Below are 23236 nucleotides of genomic sequence, written 5' to 3'. Positions count from 1 at the left end.
AGGCACCAAGGCCACCTGTCAGCTTTGACTTGCCAAAATCACAGTTAAGAAGCAAATGCTTCTGTAAACAGCAGCTGCCAAGCATTTATGAAAATGGGCTCAGGGTGTTCTGATGAACACTGAGCAAAAGCTACCGTCCCTCCCTAAACGTGCCATGTTCTCTCCCTTGAGCCACTCTTCTACCTAGAATGCCCCTCTCCTCCACTTCACCTGGTGTCACTTTTCCAAGGAGTTTGTCTTTGATCTTCCAGGTACATGTGGGGCCCTTCCTAAGTGTTCCCAGAGCACCTCATACATCTCCCTGTAAAAGCAATGATTCCTCTTCACCATACGGTGTTGGTTAGTTGCCTATATCTTCCCTTTGTTGTAACTTAGCACACTTCCCCCAAAGACTGGAATATTGGAAGCACTCAGTAGATTCATGAAATGCACCAGTCAGTTTGATGGATGGGGATGATTGGAAAATCATTGGGCCTTTTGGAAGGATTGACTTACATGGAGGGTTCTAGAAATATAACCAGAAATCACACTTCATCTATCCTGCAATTCAACCTGGACCAATCCTATTAATATGCCCTAGTAAAGTCACCATGGCTGAGTCATGCTATTATACAATTTCTTAAATCTCTTTTAAAAGGTATAGCTTGCCTTAATTAGAGGATGAGAAGACCTAAGCCCTGTAGTCTCTATTTTATAGTCTTCAAGGTTTTCAAATGGTGAATAAGAATATATGACTTTCAGATTTGACAACCTCATTTTATCTCCTGTTAGAAAATTTCATAACCACTCCCAGAAATCTTTAGGCATTCCTGGGACTTCCATTTGTGCTGATATTGTCTCACCTCTTTTTTTTTTACCCCCTTCGTTATACAGGTCATTCTAAACTACAATTTGGGGTAGAATGAGGGAACCATGGTGGATTTAGTCAGATTCCTTTTTCTGAATGTTCATAAAGCTTCCAGAAACACGTCTGGACAAACCTGTCTTAGTGTTTCTCTGCTAAGATCTTTTATGTCCACAGCAACTAATGTATGAAGTCCTTGAAACTACTGAACTCACATTAGTTGTCAGAGCAGTAGACTGGGTACAAACTGCAATTAGAGAACCACTGGAAGAGGACATCTGTTATAAAACAGTCCTAAAGCCACTTAATATGCAGGTAATGTTCAGTGCTTAAAACAAAAAGAGGCAAAGTCATCACCAAATTGCATCACCATCTCATGATCCATGCGGAAAATAAATGGGCTCAACCAAATAATACCTTATAAACTGAGCTTTCAAAAGAAAATGACTAATAGACAAGCTAAAAAGTCCCATATTTTGACTATTTAATACACTTAAAATAACATAAACATTTCTTTGTAAAATTTTATTTGGTTATCACTAATATTTTAAAAACATCTAGTTTTAAGTAGGCATTATTACACACAACACACACACACACAACATATGCTAAAAATCACTAAAGCCTAATATGAAATAAATAATTTAAAAAATTCTAATTCCTGCATTAGCATAGATTAATACTGACCTTGAAATTTATAAAATTGTTTTTAAGTTAGATATAGTATTTTTTATTATACCTCAAGAACAAGAAAAATAAAAGAATTGGAGCTAAGAGTGATTTTAAGACAGAGAACTGCATGTGAAATTATTCTGTCAGATCCCAACTTTGAAGAATATGATTGTGAAGTGCACGCATTTCTTTGCAAATTAGAATTTTCTTTATTTTGTGATAGACAGATAGCAGTGACTTTTATAAAGCAGTTCAAAATAAATGAAGAATTATTAAGTTAACTACTAAATGTGCTACTTTTCCCAGTTAAAATAGTCCATGCAAGCTTTATCTCAGGTTTTTTTGGATACTAACCTGCTCCTTATCTTGTCCACCATCTGTTTTTCATTTGAGCTCTGTAATTTTGCATTGTGAGCACATCTTTTGGGGACTTCTTTGTGAAAATTCTGGGCAGTCTGGATTTATGAAGTGTCCCATGAAATAGACTTGGTGCATTTAAAAATATTTTATCCTTACTAATTTTGTCTACTTAATAAGTACTAAGAAACGTGTAAAACTCTCTATGGTAGTAGATTTTACTTTTTCTTTTAAATGTGCTAAATATTACTTTATATGAGGGCATGTTGTTAAGTGCATAAAAGCTTAGAACATTATGATAGGGATTCTAGTGCTCACCCATATATACTTCTTCTGGCCTTCTGAGTACATTAGAATACTATACTTTCCTGCTCCTTTGCAGTAAGGCAAGACAGAGTGAACCATTTACATCAAGCTGTGAGGAAAAGTGAATCACTTCCAGGCCAAAGCATTGAGTTCATAGCATGAGACCCTGTGGTGCCCTCTTACCTTTCCATGGCAAAAAAAAAGGCTGTGCATTTCTGATGGGGCTACTGCAGATGATAGAGATGCCATCAGCCTGGGTTCCTGAGTGATTATGTGGGATAGAATGCCACATTGACCTGTGGTGGCTATAAAATGTGAGCAAAACATGTGAAACAAGTGGGATTTGGGTTAATTTCTCCTGCCGCAAATTTGCCCTGTCTGATGATGCTTTCATCTCTAATACATTTTAAACTATATTTTGTGTTATTCATAGCTACATTAACTTCCCTTTCATTAGCGGCAGCTTAGTGAATGTTTTATTTGTCCTTTACTTTTGTCTCTTTTTAAATTTTATTTATTGATTTTTAAGAGAGAGAGAAACATCAATGTGAGAGACAGATCAATTGATTGCCTTCTGCACGCACCCCAACCAGGGTGGGGAGCAAACCTGAAACCCAAGTAAATGCCCTTGTTCAGAAATCAAACCCAGGACCCTTCACTGTGTGGGCGAGGGCTCTAACCACTGAACCACTGACCAGGGCTACTTTTGTCTCTTTTTAAAATCTTGTTTCTTTCATTTTAACTATGTCTCTTATAAATAGTCTATAAATTTTAATATAATTTTGTATTGGTGAACATTTTATTTTTTTATTTTTTCCAATTACAGCTTACATTCAATATTATTCTGTATCAGTTTCAGTGTACAACATAGTGGTTAGCCAATCATGTACTTTACAGAATGGTCCTCCTATATTTCATGTACCCACCTGGTCCAATACACAGTTACTACGATATTGTTGACTATATTCTCTATGCTGTAATTTACATCTCTGGGACTATTCTGTAACTACCAATTTGTACTTCTCAATCAATTTAATTTTTAAATATTTCAACAAGCATTAAAGCTGTCACTTAGCTCCTTCTAAATACTAGGCTCTGTTCTGGGTATTAGAGATAAAGAAATAGACAAAGCAGAATTTTTTCTCTAATGAAACTGTAAATATCTTTTGCTAGCAAGTTTAATCCACTACCACTTTTTCCTATTGCTAATGTATTTTTATTTATTATATAATTTTTTGTTTTCAATTTAGTGAAATCTTTTTGCTTCTTTTATTCTCCTTTCTGGTGCTAAAGTGTTAAATTTTTAACACTCCCTCGGGTTTGAAAAATATATTAAGGGAACTACTATCTTTATCCATCATCAGAACTATGTGTGTTTCTTAAAACATTTATAAATAAATTTGCTCTGTTCTAATTTCATGTAACTGTTGTTTAGTATTTTAGTTATCCTTTGGGTTTATGTAATCCAATTAGTCATTATTTTGATAAAATCAAAAGGAACAATCTTTACAAAGTAGGTATAGGCAAATTTTTCTTGGAGAGAGCACAAAAAGCACAAATAATAAAAGAATAAAATAAATTAGACTTCATTAAAATTAGAAACTTTGCTCTTTGAAAGTTAGCATTATGAAAATGAAAATTCAAGCCACTGCCCAGAAGAATATATTTGCAATGCATATATATATATATATATATATATATATATATATATATATATATGCATTGGACAAAGGGACTTGTATTCAGAATTTATAAAGGACTCCTACAGCTCAAGAATGAGAAGACAGCCCTGGCCAGTGTGGCTCAATTGGTTGGGCATCGTCCTGTGCATCAAAAGGATGTTGATTTGATTCCCATTTGATTCCTAGTCAAGGCACATGCCTGGGATGCAGGCTCAATCCCTGGTCAGGGGGCATGCAGGAGGCGACTGATGTTTCTCTCTCTTCCTCCCTCTCTAAAAATCAACAAGAAATATTTTTTTAAAAGATGGAAAAAAATTGAGCACAAATTTGAACAGATTTCACACAAAAAAGGATAAACAATAGCAAATGAAAAGATGCTCAATATCATTAGTCATCAATGAAATGCTAATTAAAAGCAAATTGAGATACCACTCAATTTATATACTGACTAAATGGATTTTTAAAAAGTGATTTAAAATATTGTGATTTTGTTAGGATGTGTAGCAACCACAATTCCCAAATATTGCTGATAGAAATGTAAAACGGTATACTCAGTTTATAAAAGTGATTATCAGTGTCTTACATAGTCAAACATACCTATCAGATAACCTAACAATTATACTCCTAGATTTTTCCGGACTGGAAATGAACACGTGTGTCCACACAGAAACATATATTCACGTGATATGCAGATTGATCCAGAATAACCCAAAGATAGAAACAACCTAAGTGCCTGTCAGCAGGTAAAAGGATAAAGAAAGTGTGCTAAAAGTACTCAATGGCATACAACTCAGCAATAAAATGAATAAACTTCAATACACACCATCACATGGATGGATCAGACGAAACATAATGCTGAGCAATAGAAGCCAGATCAAAAGAATACATACTCGCCCTAACCGGTTTGACTCAGTGGATAGAGCGTCGGCCTGCGGACTGAAGGGTCCCAGGTTCGTTTCCCGTCAAGGGCATGTACCTTGGTTGTGGGCACATCTCCAGTAGGAGGTGTGCAGGAGGCAGCTGATCGATGTTTCTCTTTCATCGATGTTTCTAACTCTCTATCCCTCTCCCTTCCTCTCTGTAAAAAATCAATAAAATATATTTTAAAAAAATACATACTCTATCATTTTAATGTATATGAAATTCTAGAACAGACAAAATGAATGTGCAGTAGCAGAAAGGAGGTCCATGGCAGCCAGTGGCCAGAATTGCAGAGAACAGATACCCTGCAAATCTGTGCCAGGGAATTTTGGGGGTGACAGAAATGTTCTGCATCTTAAGGATGGCAGTAGCAGCATGGTGTGTGCATGTGCTCAGGCTCACTGGATTATATAAGGCTTTTGGGACTCAGAACAATCAAGATGAAAGAAAAGAGCGCCTTGAAAATGGCAGGTACTGGCCATCCCATTGTGGCTCTGGGGGGATCAGAACCAGATTTAATTTGATTTAGGAAAACAAAGCAAGGTGATGTTTCATGTGCCTGAATATTGTGAAGCAACTATCTTCCGCATGCCATTGATTGATACCTTCCTTCCTGAACCTGGAAAAGGCTAATCCAAAAGCAGGATATATACCCTACACAGTTCTGTTATATTCCCCAGACCGTACATTATCATGTTGCCAGGCCAGTTAGCAAAACTAACCATACTTTCTGTTGCCTTCAAAACAAACAGGGCTTTATTTAAAAACTTAAATGGCACGATTGCTATCATGGTATAAAGGTGCCATTCAGCTTCTCGTGGTATTACAGCCAAGCAGCTTTGACCCTTTTCCTGTCAAAGACATCTGTCCACCTATACTCTGGCCTTTGCTTCTATTTGGGGTACTTATTATTTTCCTTACCGTTATTGAAACTGTGCTCCCTCCATCCCAGCCTTCTTCAGTGTTTGGTAAATTCTGCCACGGAGACCACACTGGCAGCTTGATGCCTGGTGTGTGAAATAACGTGTCAGTGGCCAACCTTGCTCAGCAATGAGAACTGGCGTTTCTAGGAGCTCAAGCCCTGCAGAGCCAGAGCCTTTTGCTGCGAGTGGATAATATATAGTTGAAAAGAACCCTGATCACTCCTGTTCCTTATCTACTGCGTTGCATATTGTATTCTTTTGATTTACAACCCACTCTCAGATTTCTGGTTTGGTAGTATCTATTATCTATGGTTGTCACTTGCAAGAATTGAACTTTATTTTCTTTACCTCTCTTAAATACTTGTGGTAGATAAGAAATGGTCTTCTCTGTGCTCTCATTTTCACAAACTATTCATTAAACAGTTGACAAGGAAGTCCCTCAAATGTACATATGAAAGGTATATAACAAAGTGTGTGTGGGGGGCGAGAAGCCTGAAAGAAAAAAATAATGAATAGACCTTGAGTTCTTGTTATAAAGAGAAAGAAGGAAAATACACTTGTGTTTTATTTTGATCCTCACTCAAGGGTATATTTATTGATTTCAGAGAGTGGGAGGGAGAGAGAGAGAGAGAAACATCGATCGGTTGTATCCTGAATGCACCCCGACAGGGGATTGAATCCTCAACCTAGGTATGTGCCCTGACCAGGAATCAAACTACAACCTTTTGGTGTTTGGGACAACACTTCAACCAACTGAGCCACCTGGCCAGGATGAAAATATGCTTATATTTTATAGTTAGAAGCAGAGGAAGGTTTGATAAAGAACTCAAAATGGGTATCATGTACCTGGTTCTCCTGCCACTTTCTAAGTTAATTAATATTTCAGAAATGAATATTTTTCATGTTTAAAGTAGTGATTGTCATTCCTATCCCACTATTTTGTTTTGACGATTAAATCAGAAAATGTGCAATGTCTCGCACTTAGAAAGTAGCTATTATGTACACTGGGTCAACACTAGTGTATCATGGTACATTAGGTGCCAGTGATTAAACTGACACCATCTGGACAGAAACACATTGTCTTTGCCTAATGTCAAAAGAGCAAAGACAGCAGAAGTCATATTTAGTGTGCTGAAACTTCTAAATATCAATCCACAGACGGCTGCTGAGGTTGAAAAAGCAAAATCCTAATAGTCACAAACAGTTGAGAGTCCTGGAATGGGCCAGCAAGCCTAATGGAAGACATGGACAGAGAACACAGCTTATAGTCTCAGGAGATATCACGTCTTCATAGGTAAGAAGTGGAAAAACTGCCTTTCTCTTCTGCCCTTGGCACAGACAGCCCCCCAAACAGGATTTGTGAGCCATGGGCTAAGTGGAAACCTGAATCTCTGTAGTAGTGATGTAAGGCCTCTAGAATTTGCTTTGGGATCAGGCCATGGCAACTCCAGGCCCCAGCGGCCTTGGTCCAATGTATAGCAGCTTCTAGTTCCCTGTCTTGGGTTGTTGAAATAGTTTTATACATTTTGTCTTGAATGTAATATAAATAAACTTTTACAGTGTTTATTTTATAAGTTCAGAGTGTCCCACTGCATAAGAAATCTCTGACTTCCAAGAACTTAACTTCTGAGTCGTTAGACTCATATATCATTCTTACAGCCTATGGGCCAAGCACTAACATTTTGAGTGTCTGAGTTTTGTACCTGGGCAGAAATATACACCAAATCATAGGCAGGTCATATAATCCCAGGATGAAGGACACATTAGACATTGCTTCTCCAAGCAGCCATTTTTAAAAATCTTAGGACTGGCCCTAGCTGGTTTGGCTCAGTGGAAAGAGCATCAGCCTATGAATTTAAAGGTCCCAGGTTCAATTCCAGTCAAGGGCACATGCCCGGGTTTCGGGCTGGATCCCCAGTACGGGGCATGCAGGAGGTAGCCGATCAATGATTCTGATCATTGATGTTTCTATCTCTCTCTCCCTCTCCCTTCCTTTCTGAAATCAATCTATAATAATAAAAGTGTAATATGCTAATTAGAACAGATAACCTCAGGACAACCTTCTGGATGAAGCCACAGCTGCAAGGGCCGAGGCAGAGGCAGCCTCCATGGCTGCAAGGGCTGAGCCCCTTGCACAATTTCATGCATCGGGCCTCTAGTAAAAAATAAAAATAAATTTTAAAAGTTTGAGGACTGAAAGGTAATTAATTTTAGCGATTGGTACCCACATCCTTTTCTTATATTATATTCAACAAAGTAGGAAAAAAAACAGGGTTTTGATGATCAGCTATCCCACTGACAATTAGTATATCTTATCTGTAGGTTCATCTCCCCATATCTATACACTTGGCTATATTAATCAACATTGCCACATAACGTTAGGTAGAAATCAATCTAAGACAATAACCATTACTACCTCTCCCTGTTTATGGGTCATCTGGGAAGTTCTATATGTGCTCAGCTTACATTGGTTGGCCTTACCTCTGAGTCTGCTAGTGGGTTGGATGAGGACTCCTTGACTAGTACTTCATCTGAGATAATGAGGTTTACTGTTCTGCTCCATGTGGCTCATCCTTTAGAAAACTAGCCTCAGCAGAGGAGCAAGAAAGAGAGTAGAAGTCCACAAGACTTTCTGAGGGCTGAAGTTGGAACTAGCATTCTTTTGTTTCCATTACTTTCCATTGACTAAAGCAAGTCACAGCAGTCCACTTTCAAGGATTAGGGGGAAAGACCTCAGCGCTTTTTGGAAGATCTGGACAGATGCATTGTAAAGGGCATGGTTACAGTAAACCATTGATATGTGCTACCATTGAGGAAGTTATTCAGTAAATTTATAAAAACTATAGAAATATATTTATAATAGACATCCTATTTATAAATAAATATACACATATATGTTTGCATGTGTGTTTGTATATATATATGTTATATTTGCATATGGATGTGTGTATATAACATATGTATTTGCATGTATTATAAATTGGTCTCTGTAAATTACTTATGATGGTGGCAAATACTGCTAGGTATAAGTTTCAGGCTGAAAGTTTGCTGAGATAAAAGATATCTGTAAGATTAAGGAAGAAATCCGTATAACAGTTTGTCCCAAGTCCAGAGAAGGTGATCAGGGAAGCCTCACAGGTAAATAAGGCAAATCTGACCCTAAATTGAATCTAACACCTGGTGTAGGTATTCAAGTCTTAGACCAGTCACTATATCATCACACCCATGCCCAAATTGAGTAGATTAAAATTCAAATAAGCCATCAAGATGAAAAACATGTATGCACCCTTCTACCTTGAAATATTCTATGAGAACATTCTTATTGCTGACTCATCGATCTAGAAGCCTGAGGTGCTGCTTGGACCTACCTTGTCACCAGGACCAAGGTCCTTCATTTTGAAGCCACAGTTGGGTATTTGACAGCAGTACATGGACAACAACCACCTCTAAAGAAGCCCGCCAGCCCTGTCATAGTTCTCCACTGTCCCTAATAGCCCTGAGGCAACGTTGTCTAGAGCAAACAAATGTTAAGTTTGAAAATCAAACTCCAAACAGGACACTATATATTTGCATATGAGGATATATTATATGTGTTTTTCTATACTTTATGACATGAATTATTATGAACACACAGTATACATAAGACACTCACCAAAATCTCGCTTTCCTACTGACTGGCTAGTTGGTGAAGCTTTTTGGAAATTTAAAGAGCAAAATAATTTGCAAATAAATAGCAAGGGCTTCCATGTGGTTCTCAAGTAAAGCTTTCAATTTACAAGTCTTTCATCTGCCCTCACTTTTCATCTGCCTTCTTCCCTTCAACATTATTTGAACCACAGCGTTTCCATTAGCATGAAGATTCTGAAAATTGCTTGAAGGCTTCCCTAAGGAGCACTGAACCATCTATTTAGATATTTTAAGTTTCTTTTAATTGTAGGACAGTGGTCTCCAGATACCTCCCATATGGGTTGGTAAAATTCAATCAGTTCAAGATTAACCTGAAATAATAATAATGGTGACAATAATAATAATACTAGTGGTAGTAATAATGTTAGTAATAATAATAGCAGTAATAATACTAGCCACCATGATGATCACTACATTGTCTCACTGAATCCTTTTGACAGCCTCTAATGTAGCTCTTTTAAAAGATGAAGAAACTGGCTTATATTTTTCTAAACCACACAGCTAACACATGGCAGAGGCAGGATTGAACCCAGGTCCATCTGACTCCAAAGTTCATGTTCTTAACTACTTCTCTATGTTGTTCCTGGATAGACTAAAATCAAGCTAATTTGCATGTCGCACGACTGCTAGGCTGAGACCACTGGACCAAGATTATTGGTGACTTTATCTGTAGATGCTGAAGCCTTGGCTCGTAGGGAACCAGCAGTACACCAGGCAGATCGAAACAGTGACCATGGAGAACCACACACCCAACTCAAAGCAGCAAAGGCAACTTAGGTCCCACCTTGACTGAAAGACGCTTTGGATGGAGTCTGCGATAACTTGAGGTAGGCTGACTCTGAGCAACCAGCAGGGCAAAAGCACAGAACAGAGTGACAGGTGACATGCAGCAATAGGCATAGCAGGTTTTCAGGAAGGTGGCCCAGAGAGGTCAGGTGCTACACTCATGGCCTTGGGCACTGTCCGCAATCAGAGAAGTGTAAGTCATAACACCCCTAAAGTGTCAACTTCTAGTTGACTTCATATACATTAAACATGCGTTTGGAATAGTGGATATTGGTTGTTCACAGGCCAGAACAACAAAGAATAACCAATCCTTTAAAAATTATTTTTAATTAAATAATTTCTGCATACTTTATATTAGATTCAATATGTTTCAGCCACTAGCTTCTGACTTTGAAAACTATAGAATCTAGAGGGGAGAGAGACACATAATTAATAATTGGAACCTATTAAAAAAGATGGACACACATATTTCTACCTCTTTAAGTAGAAGAATGTTTGAAGTATTGCATTGGGATTAAAAAACACTTCATTGAGTTATGATTGACATACAAAAAGCAGTACATATTTAATGGCTACAACTTGATAAGTTAGTGGTAAGTGTACAGCCATCAAACCATCACCAAAATCTAGTCATAAACCTATCTAGAACCTCCAAAAGTTTTTCCAAAGGCTTGTACTATCAGGCTCCTGCTGATAAGTTGGAATTATATTATTGTGGAGCACAAGGTACCAACCCTATCCCATGATAGATGTGCATTTATTCATTTATCCACTCAGCCAATATTTCTCAATGCCTGTATTAAATGCCAGATACTATGTTAATCACTGGCATATGCTTACAGTCAATATAAAGTGGCTGGGACAGACATTTTAAAAATGCAGAAATCTATGTGTCATTATAAATGTGATTCGTATTACAAAGAAGTTCAGGATAGTATGGGAGTGCAATGTAGGAGGTCTAACACGGGCCTAATTCTGTGTCTTTTAAATCAAGAATTGAATGAGAATTTGGCTCTTATTCTATAAGGAAGAAGGTGGGAAGCTTCCAGGGAGACAAATAGAATATGAAACATCCATGAAAGAGAAAGCTGGGACCTCTAGTGAATGGAAATGTGAAAGCAGAGGGAAAAAAGAGAGGTGCCAGAGAAGGCTAGGGAGACAGATGATATAAGACACTGTCAACCATAGTCTGTATTTCAGACTTTATTCTAAGGGCCCTGAGAAGTCACATGAAGGACTCGAAGCCGGGGTGTGACATAATAATAAGTCAGGAATACTACGCACTTTACATATGTTAACTTTACAATCTATGGGGTCATAATTGGGGAAGGTCAGCCTTAGAAAATTTCAATAACTGATATCAGGGGCCAGAAAAAAAGCTGAACTGGGAGTCACACCCACGCAGTCTGGCTCCAGAACCCAGAGATCACACCGCCTCTGAGAATGAGCTTTGTGTTTCAGAGGGGAGTGGGTGGGTCAGTGTGTTCCATTCACCAGTCACGCCAGTTCACGTTAGCACATAGTGTTCACCCGCGTTAGAGTGGACTGAGCTTTCAGGAAGAAATCACTGGTCACCTGTCTGCCTGGGGTACGTACAGCTGGAGGAGGCCTTTTGACAAATGGGAACATTACTGGCAGAAGTACTTTCTGCACCACTAAGCCGTCCTGCATTAAGAAATGGGAGGCAGTCCATATTTCAGCCACTTCCATTAAGCAGTCATGTACCTTCCCTGTATCTCCTGCCTTACAGAAGCCTTGGATTAATCAGATCTTCTCTACTTAATGCAAGTTTTCCCCTCTCACCTGCCCAACCATCCTGCATTCTGCTTCTGATATCGCAGTCTAATAACTGTAATGTGAGATGCATAAGGTCATACCCACATCTTGAGCCCTTGGGTGGTTGTGAATCATTTAGCAATTGCAAAACTTTAATGATAGCCAGAAAGTATTGAACGTTTTCAGCTTTCCTTTCCCCCAAAGGATCTGTGTAATAGAGCAGTGATAATCATGCTCGTATGCAAATGTGCCTTTTCTGAAATTTTAGATAAAACTCTGCCCCACACAGTTCCTGCATATGAGAAACAAGGGGAATATAGTAGTAATATGTAATCATGTAATTTTGTTTTGTGTATGCTTGTATATGGAAAATTCAAAACTATCAATATAGAACTCTATAGATGTAAGTGTATCTTAATTCAGCATTTTAAGCTGTTGAAAGTGATTGCTTTGCAAAATTTATCTTTTAAGTAAGTAATATATTCACAACACAAACAATTTTCCACCCATCCCACTAAAAATGTGTATATATATATAAATGTATATATGTGTGTTTGTGTGTGTGTGTGTGTGTGTGTGTGTAGACATATATACATAAAATTCTAGTTTCCCATTCTTTAAAATAAATTGAGGCATATTCAACAATAACAAGTTTCTTATCTCACTCACTGTTTTTAGGACATAGCATGTGTGGATTACACTTACAATTCTATGACTCATGAACCCTGATAATATTTTGACTATTATTCAACAGCTGAGAAATTTTTCTCTGATGCTATGTACTCATCATCTGAACCATTACTATTAGGATAATTGGCTTTCTTAAATGAGGCAAATTCTCACTACTCCATAGGTTAGTGGGTTCAGGAGAAAGGATGCAGATGACTAGCATTAAAACAATAGCATCACTTTTTTTACTTCTAGTCTGCTCACTCCAGCCCCATCTCATCACCTCACCTTCTACAACTATCAAGCAATGTTGTCCCTTTGGTGCCAAATGAGGGACTTGAAGGCCCCCTCTTGCCCCTCAAGTCATTTTACATGTTATTCAAATAGCTGTGGTGAGACATGAGCTGGGGCAGGAGTATAGAATTTTAGAGCATGTGCTTTGGGATGACACAGACTTGGTTTGAATCCTGGTTCTATAACTTGTTAGCTTTGGGCAAGTCAAACTCTCTGAGCTGTTCCCCATATGTAACATGAAGGTTATCATACATGCATCATGAGTTTGTTGAGGGTTAAATGAGAAAAGGTATTGAATTTCTCATCCCAGTACCTGACACCTTGCCAGGCATTATCATTGATATTATATATCAACAATATATCACTATTATGATTATCAGCTGTAATGAGGAAAAGATTAGACCATTATCTCTCCCTCTAGAAGTCGGTTCAGTATCTCCTATCTCCTGTCCAAGACCTTTGAAGGGATATGCCAGCCAAGTTCAGGCTGTTGTTGCTATTTTAATCATTTAATATTCACTGAGCACTGAGACAGTAAAGCACTTGCGGAAGCACAGAAGGAGGCAGGGGCAGCCTCTCTGGCTCTGAGTGGAGCTGGGAGCATGGAGCTGGCTGGATATGTGACTGAGAACAGCTCAGCCAACAAAGACCATCTGGCTCAGTGCAATCAGGGCTCCCAGGAAACCTGTGGGGCCTCTGACTAAACCAAGATATTTGGCCTCTGATCAACTTCACATTAACATTCTCCAAGCCTTCCTGTCTAAGATGCTAATTCCTCCTAAAGAGGCGTGTGATGAATAAGAGACCTTCTCAATCAGGCTGCTGATATTTCTTCTGCCTCATCTTCCTCCTGTCAGCTGGGTTGATCCACTGTAAAACACAGACTTTTTTCTTATACTAAAGCAGAACCTTCATTTGGATAAACTCCCTTCAATTGAAGGGAGTAAGGAGAGTCAAGATTCTTAGTCTCATTCTTAGTGCCACAACCTCGCTTTAAGAGGCCTGAACACATTTGGGGGTGTATGACTCTGGGCCTCCAACGATGCTTCTCCTGGAGTTGATGCCAGTTTCCCTTTCTGGTTAGGAAAGTGGGCAAGCTCTTTTGAACCAACTGTGTTTTCTAGGACCACCCAGTCTTTAACTTTCAACCCTTCTAAAGGTGTCTGAAGGCCAAGGGTGTCCTTAATTCTAACTTAACATTAGTTAAGCTACTCCAAGATGTTAGTGATAGGATCGTAGACTAAGCCACAAAATGCATCCTGCCATTGCTGTCTTAACTTCATGACCTGCTTCAGCCAGGTAAAGGCATTCAGAGAAGTCTAACAACAACTTAAGCAAGATCTTCCTATTTAAACCCTGTATTATAAAGTAGGCCTACAGTTCCGGTGAAAACTTGCGACCAGATCCTCTGCCTCCCTTTCCATGGAATTACCTTGAGTTCCCCAGATAGTGTCAGGCATATAAAGCTGCTTGGTCCATGTTTGCCGAACTGAGTACACAGTTACTACCAGAAGGATTATTTCTCAGCTTCCATGGATTTGTATTTGCAATGTTATGGTCAAGTAGTCTTACAGGAAGACCTCAATAAACAGTTCTTCATAATTCAGACAAGCAAATAGTCAATGTATATATGAGTATGTGTGTTTTACTGGATATGTTGGAGGTTGGAGAGGAGGGGCCGCTATACTCATACGGAAGGAGGTAAATCTATTGTACAATTTCTACAATTTAGGGCTATGCAGTAATATTTGCATTTAGTAATAATAATTTATATAATATATAATGTAATTATATATTGGATTATATAATGGTATATAGAATGGCTGATTATATAATGGTTTACAGTTTACAAAGTACTTTTGACTATGCTGTCTCATTTTATCTCTATAACAATTGAAGGGAGTAAGGAGAGTCAAGATTCTTAGTCTCATTTTACTTGTGGGGAGACCGAACCCCAGAATCAGCCGTGACTCATTGCAGTGACAGAACTGGCTCTGCTGATGCCTGTCCTGTTACACTTCCTACCACCTGTTCCCATCTACTCCACTTCCTCAAGGGCTCTACCAGGGATCTGTGAGCCACATCTATGTTTTAAAAGTTGATATATCCCATGATTATTCATTCAACAAACTATCCCTTGATTACTTAGATGCTAGGCACAATGATGGGTTCTGGGAGGGGATGAAAAGCTAAATAAGATAAAGACCACTGCTTTTTAAGGACTCAGAATCCAATTGACAACGTCAAAATTGTAAATAACTATTTTTGTGGAATGTGCCAAATGCCTACAAAGCAAAGAAGACAAAGAAAATAACTCTTCTGAGGAAGTCAGAGAAGCTTCAGAGAGAGTCAATCATTGAGAAGGCCTTGGGTGATGAATAGGAGTTTTGGTGTTTTGTTTTTTGGGTTTTTTTTTTTTTTGCTTTCTTTCAGTTTTAATAAGATACTAGAGGCCCGGTGCATGATATTCGTGCACTCAGGGCAGGGGGAGGGGGTCCCTCAGCCTGGTCTGCGCCCTCTCACAGTCCGGGAGCCCTCAGGGGATGTCCGCCTGCGGGGAGCGGGCCTAAGCCAGCAGTTGGACATCCTTAGTGCTGCTGCGGAGGTGGGAGAGGCTCCCACCACCACCGCTGCACTCGCCAGCCTTGAGCCCAGCTTCTGGCTGAGAGGCACTCCCCCTGTGGGAGTGCACTGAACACCAGAGGGCAGCTCCTGCATTGGGCATTTGCCCCCTGGTGGTCAGTGCATGTCATAGCAACCGGTTGTTCTGCTGTTCAGTCGATTTGCATATTAGCCTTTTATTATATAGGATAATGGACTTATAATATTGCATACATTTATAGTATATAATGTATATAATGTAATCACTTGATAAGTTTAGTTATCATCCACCAGCTCATAAATTTCTTTGCTTTTGATGAGAACCTTTAAGATCTACTCTCCTAGCAGCTTTCAAATATACTATACATTATCATCGACTATAGTCACCATGCTTTACATTACATCCCCAGGACTTACCTTGTAATTGGAAATTTGTAGAACATGAGATTTTAATGAGGGGGGGCGGGGGAAGAGCGGGTTTTTCAGGAGAAGAATGAGCCAAAGCACAGAGCCATGAAGCAGTATGGCCTACTTGTAAACAGATGAGAAGCTCAGTGTGTGGCAAGTATAGTATACTTAGGAAAAGTGATAACAGATGAACCTGGGAAATGAAATCAGGCCAAATGACCCCTAACTGAGAAGTCGTTTATTTTTAATCTTTATTGTTGAGATTATTACAGATGTCCCTCTTTTTTTTCCCCATTGCCTCCCTCCACCCAGTTCCCACCCCACCCCAAGCCTTCACCACCCTATTGTCTGTGTCCATAGGTAATGCATATATGCATATAAGATCTTTATTTAATCTCTTCCCTCCTACCCCCCCCTTCTCTATGAGAATCATCAGTCTGTTACATTTCCTATTTTATTCACCAGTTTAGTTGTAATTTTGATATGGTTGTGGGAGGCATCGACTACAGGCATTTACCTACGCCACCATATTGGTCCCACCTCCTAAGAAGTAGTTTTTAACACTGTGTTATATGCATTTTCAGTATTTAATTTTTAAAAAGGCAACAAGATTTGAAAATAATACTCCCTGACTCTGTATCTGACATGTAGTTGATCAATAAATATTAGAGCCCTAGCCGATTTGGCTCAGTGGATAGATTGTCGACCTGCAGACCAAAAGGTCCCAGGTTCGATTCTGGTCAAGGGCATGTACCTTGGTTGCAGACTCCTCCCTAGACCGGGCCCTGGTCAGGATCATGCAGGAGGCAACCAGTTGATGTGTTTCTTTCACATCGATGTTTTTGTCTTTCCCTCTCTCTGCCACTGTTTCGGAAGATCAATGGAAAAATATCCTTGGGTAAGGATTAACCGAAAATTAGTAATAATTTGCATACATTTATAGTATATAATGTATAATTAATGAATTAATAAAAAATATCAGGCTAGGAGATTACAGGTTTTCTTCAAAACCTATATATTGAAGTATCTCTGCTAAATTTTATACCCAGGTAAAACATCATCCATAATTAGGTATAAGTGCTAACATTCAATATATTTAAAAGCTATCTCTGAGCCCTGGCCAGTGTGGCTCAGAAGGTTGGAGCATCATTCCGTGCACCGAAGGATCACAGATTCAATTTCTAATCTGGGCACATACCCAGTTTGCAGATTCCTGGTCAGTGTGTTTACAGGAGGCAACCAATCGGTGTTACTCTCTCACATTGATGTTAATCTCTCTCTCTCCCTCTTTCTTCCTCTCTCTAGAATCAATGAAAAATGTGTCCTCTGGTGAGGATTTAAAATAATAATAGCTACCAAAATAATAATGATAATATTAATAAGAAGGAGGAGGAGGAGGAGAAAAATAATTTGCATGTTCTCATTGGGGGTCCTTGGTCATAGTGCCTCCCTCTGAATTTTTTCTTTAAGTTAGCATTAAATATGCTATAATCAAAAGCCCTAAAAAATCTTCTACATGGTTTTATGCTTATAAACAATTGGAGTTTGAATGGGAAAAGAATCTACTTCTTGTTTCTTAATTCAGAGCTTACTGAGCCCATAGAACCTGAACTGTCCCTCCCTCATACAAATTCGTACAAGGTGCTGCACTGTCCAAGGAAGCGGAAACCAGAAGAAGAGGCAGCATCTTTCTGGGCCATTAATTATTCATAGAAAGTGTTGCTCTAATGAAATGTCAGTACCGGCTACTCATACTTTTCTGATTGTGGACTTCGGCCATGTCAGAGAAAAAGATGAAGTGAAGAATGGGGCAGTAACAGAAATTCTTGTTAATAAGTCCCATGTATATGCCACATAAAATGCCCTATTTGTCTGTGAAAATATGGGAGAGAGATGAAAAAGCAACAGGGCATTAGTTTATTAAGATCTTACTGAATCCCATTTGGAGAATGCGGTTCAACTTCCAGCAAGACTCCAAAGTCACACCTGACTCTGATTCTATTGTGCAGGTTAACTCGCCATGGTTTACAATATCCTCAGGCCTGGTACTCTTTCTTCTTCTGTAACCTCCCCCTCATCCCCCCAAACAATCCTAAACCCCACAAACCTAGGGAAATAACATCTGACAGTAGCATTTGACTATGGTTTCAATGGCTGCAAATGGGACAATTATGTTTTTAGCAAATGGGTGTCACTTTGAAGAAAGGAAATGTGGGGCAATTATATTGATGCGTGTCTCCCAGGGCTTGACCAACACACCTGAAAAGGGGGCAGTTCAGCTTGACATCACTCATCGCTTCTTGACCTTTATGGTGGAATACGCACAAGTGTGTTTTTTTTTACAACTGTCAAGGGCTGCTGCTGCCTCTGAAACCCATTGGGGTTTCATGCCAATGACCAGGATGATTTCAAAAGTGACCCTGACTCTTAGATCACCTTTGATCTCTCTCAAACCAACCTGCTCCCAAAGGGGCGATTCCCTCCAAGAAAAGGTTGACAGTGGAAGACAGTATTCTCATTACAGTCCTGATTGGTGTCATAACAAACATTTTGTCATGATTTTAGTGGTAAAAAGATGACAACTTAACCCACAACCCTCTCTTTTTTTCTGATTTTGTTTTAAATAACACACTTTTAACATTTCAGAATAATTTAAACAGGTGTCCAGTAACAGAATGGCAAACGTTAAGTGTGAAATCTGAAAGTTAGGAAACCGAACTACATATGGTCGGGTTTTTTTTTTAAACATCCTCCTGGGCTGGACTGCTAAGTGGTTTCATCACTGTCAGGCCAAGCAGGACTTGTAAACCCTGCGAGGTGGGCATTCAAAGGCAACATTTGCTCGGTGCCTTTAATGATTTTTGTAATTAGTCATTTAAACAGATTGCCCTGTGATCCAAACCTGGGAATGCAGGGAGATGGGCTGAGAAAGTCATTTCCTGAAGGGACTATAAAGCTAATTGCGGAAAATGAGGCTTGTCTTTGCAGGCTTTTCTGGCTCATATTTCATTGGGTGGGAATGGAGGTGGAGAGCCACATTCTCTGACAATCTATAAAATGAACATGCCCAGAAGGCCTTCTCTCTGATACCAGAGAGCTAAAGGCCTTTGTTGCCTTGCAAAGTTTAACAGATGAGTAAGTGATCCAAATATGCAATGATAATTTAGAGACCAGAAGGAAAGGAACCAAGAAAGTGATATTTCAATGAAACGGGATAAGAGTTCTGGGAGATCGATGATTCTGCCTTCATTGAACACAGTTATACTTTGTTGGTGCACTTTGAGTAACTAATTCAGCTTTCACTTCAGAGATAAAAGTAGAATTTTTCAGAGCATGTCAGAAAGGGACTCAACTGTGTTAATGAATCCACGGCTCCCTCACTAGGTAACAGTCGCTCAGATAACTAACTGTCTTGATCTCAGCACGCCTCAGTTGCTCCACGTGAGAGAGAAAGGGCTGTTTAATTCTCACCAACACTTTGCTCGCTCCCTTCTGAGAGTTTTGTTGATGGCTCAAAACCTTTTAAAAGTTTGGATGATATTAATCTCTGTGTTTGGTGCACACATACATACACACTCACTTTGTTTATAATAATAGATAATAGTTAACATTTACTAAGTGCTAATTACATGCTATACACAAGTCCAACCTCTTTACATAGCCTAATGTAGTAAATTCTCAGAATAGGGAGGTTTTGTTGATCAGGAAACAGAGGGACAGAGCATTTAAGTAACCAGCTCAAGGTCATAGAGCTAATAAAGGAAAGAGCTAAGCTTCAAACTCGGGCAACCTAACTACTGAACTGATGTTCAAAGTACAAACCTTCTTTCCTCCACGTCCTTCAACATTCCCATTTCCCATCTGTAACCAAACATGAAACACATCAATTTCTTTTGTGGGCCCTAACATCACCGTAGAGCCGGAGATAAAATATTGATTGGCTGCTGGGTGACAGAAAAGCATATTGTGGATGGAGGCTGGAGGAAAGTTGTTTGATTTCAGTACTCTGAAAAATAAAATGTGTAACTCTGAAAGATAGGAAAAATCATTAATGGGGTTTTTTTGTGTGTTTTTTTTTGTCATAATCAGTTTTTAATTATTTTGTTATCATTATTATAATAGTTATTTTTTATTTTTTATTGATAAAGTTATTACATATGTGTCCTTATCCCCACGTTACCCCCTACCCCCCTCACTCATGCCCTCACCCCCCTGTTGTTTTGATGGTTGGAGACAATACAATGCCACGAAGTAAAGGATGCTACTACGCTCTTCCCGTAACTTCAATGGCCGGGAGTTCCGACCATGCCAAGGAAGGGCAAAGGGAGAAGCCGACCTTCAAAACTGATGTCTGGCACCTAAAGTCCCTTGGTGGTATCTGCTCTTTCATTTTACATCCTTAACACCCCCATTGCAGATAGTCTTGTGTGTTTTTTTAACCTTAAATTAACTTTGTAATGTATTTTATAGACAAATATTACAATCTATAAGAATTTTAATTCGATAAGAATCTACAAAAAATAAGTATTTTTTAAGTGGAGAAACAGTATGAATAGGCAATTCACAGAAGAGGAAATGGACTATAAACTTTAAAATATATTACAAAAATGCAAATTTTATGAAATAATTGAATATTTTTTATCTATTAGATTGGCAAAACAAATTTTTATAATATATTTGTAAAAGGGTATGGGCTAACAAAAAGTATCATAGGCTGCATAAAAATTGGGTCACCCAATCTTGTGGGTAATTTTCTCGGCATCTATTTAAAATTTTAATACAAGTAAGCATCTCAGTATCTACTACAGAGAACACATAAAATTTTTATCTTTTATCAGAGAAACATCTACCATTCAGAGTTTTCAATCTACCCAACTAAGGGAGTAGAATTTCAGGGAAATAGCAGAAATGGAGCTTGGGGTAGTTCCTTTGGTTGACTTACAAATCCCCCTTCTTGGCATCCAATGTGTTCTTGGCGTGAAATTTAAGATAAACATGACTTCAAAAAGAAAGCAGAGCAATGAATTACACTGGAACATGTGTGTTTGCAAGGTCATCTGGTATTTAGGGCTCTGTCCTGCACAAAATATGGAAAAGCAAAACCATTCCGGGGCCCCTGGGGCAGGAGAAATGATTTGGGGTGAACTGTCCTTTCTGGTTTGAGAGCCATCTGAGGCAAGAGTCGTTAGGAACCTGACCGGTTCTGATTCTGGTTGCCTAATTCACAGTGCCTACTGAGGTGGCGGACCAGTCTATTTGCCTCCACGGAGCAGGGCAAGCTGCCAGCAGAATGCTAAGTGGCTATTTCAGTGGCGCTGATTGATTCGCAGAGATGGCACAGATGTGACCTCCTCAGTCAAAGTCAGTGTTTTCTTGGTCCTCAAAATTTCAGAGAAATACAAATGCAAATGAAAAATAATGACAAGGCCCACATAGCACCCCAGAGCCATTGCCTCAACAATTACGAATGCCTCCTAGGCTTCCAGCATCCTGCTAGGTGCTGACAGTGACATAAAAATCATCGAAGACATAACTCCTGTTCTCTATGACATTAATAATGATAAAGTAGCAAAAGTTATGTAGTTGTAAAGATCACAGAGTTTAACATTTCTTTTGCCACCTATATTCTGCTTCTTAAACACTAACAGACAAATATAAACATGCCTTGTGCATAATCTTTTTATCTAGAATGCCCTTTTCTTTATCCACCTGGAGAACCTCCGTATATAATACAAAGTCTAGCATGACTGTCGCCTTGATGACATGAAGCCTCAATGGCTGTGCACATACTGCAATCCTCATCACTTTCTCTGTGCTCCCTTTAGACCCCCATCCCATCCACACCATTGCAATTCTAGATGTTATTATAAGTATCCGTGTGTGTCTGAATCCCCCGCTTGGGGGATGAGGGTGGGGGTCCCCTTTGGTTGAGGTTCTTCTATATTCTGGCTGTCCTTTAGAATCATCTCTGGATATGTTGTGTGTGTGTGTGTGTGTGTGTGTGTGTGTGTGTGTGTGTGTGTTTTAAAGTTCAGGTTCCAAACCAGACCCATTGGTTCAGAGTTCCCAGGGTATAGACCTGCACATCTTTATTTTATGTTACTCTCCACAGGTAATGTGGACTTAGAGTCAGGGCTTAGAAGCACTCACTGTGCCCGATTCCTTTTTATAGCTCCGATGCCAGGAACAACGCCTAGCACACAGCAGGTGCTCAAGTCATGCTCGTGGATGGAATGAATTACTCACATCCACTTTATGTCTCTTTGTAGGTAAATCTCTAAATTATACGTGACACCAACTTGCTGGGGGTCAACTCGGATGTTTTGTAGGCTTCTCTTAAAGATGTCTGGGTTTCTACAGCTACATTCTCTGGTTGGTCCCAGTGCTTTAGCATCCAGATAAAGGAAGTGATCTGAGGTGGAAATATTTTCTTTTTAACAGTAAATGTATGAGGTTTTGCAATACACAGCTAGAATTTAAAGGTAGAAGGGATTTATTGCCAAAATGTGACAAGGAAATATAGATTAGTTGTAAAAGACCTCTCTATATATTCATACGCATGTCCAAGTACAGACTAGAAAAAAATCCCAAGAAGTTGTCTATTTTAAGGTCTGTGACCACATTTCTAACTGCTCAATGGAAGTTCACACGTTCAGATAACATACTCAAAATGGAACTTACTACGTTCTTCCTACACAGCTCCTCCTCCTTGTTGGAGGTAAGGACTGAAGTGTAGATGTTAGATGGTATTATATGGTCAAGGATTTAGAATGAGAGAATTTGGTCTTTCCTCTGGCCTCTCTTCCCCAAGGAGAAGAGAAGTAGCCACACAAGGAATAATAGCCAAATATGAATCAAAATATCATATCACTGACATCTGAGTCAGAATCCAATAACCCAGTGAAATGTTTCCTGGTTTAGAACATATTATTGGGCTAGAGACTGAAGTGAGCCATCCATTTCTTTACTACTATTTAAATTTAAATCTTGAAAGCTGGACATTCAGTTCTCCCTGTGTACATTAACGTCTGCCTTTATACCCCCATTGTCACTGGCATAACTCAGATTCCCTGGGAGAAAGGTCTTTTGGAGGGTCAGCTCACAACCATTTCCATTCATTCAGTGTCCTCTTTCCTTAGCCAAACTCTGTAGAGATGGTACAAGTTTCGTGCTCCCCAGGATAGGGTACACTAAGAAACACTCTCAGTTCTTCACTTTTAAACTCAGCATTTTTTTTCATCTGATTCTTTTGAATAACACAGTCTTGTCATTTGCATGCAAATCTGAAATAATGGCTCATTCTCAATGTA

Source organism: Myotis lucifugus, unplaced genomic scaffold (assembly GCF_000147115.1).
Source record: "Myotis lucifugus unplaced genomic scaffold, Myoluc2.0 scaffold_17, whole genome shotgun sequence".
Lineage (NCBI taxonomy): Eukaryota > Metazoa > Chordata > Mammalia > Chiroptera > Vespertilionidae > Myotis > Myotis lucifugus.
This window is presented reverse-complemented; position numbering follows the sequence as displayed.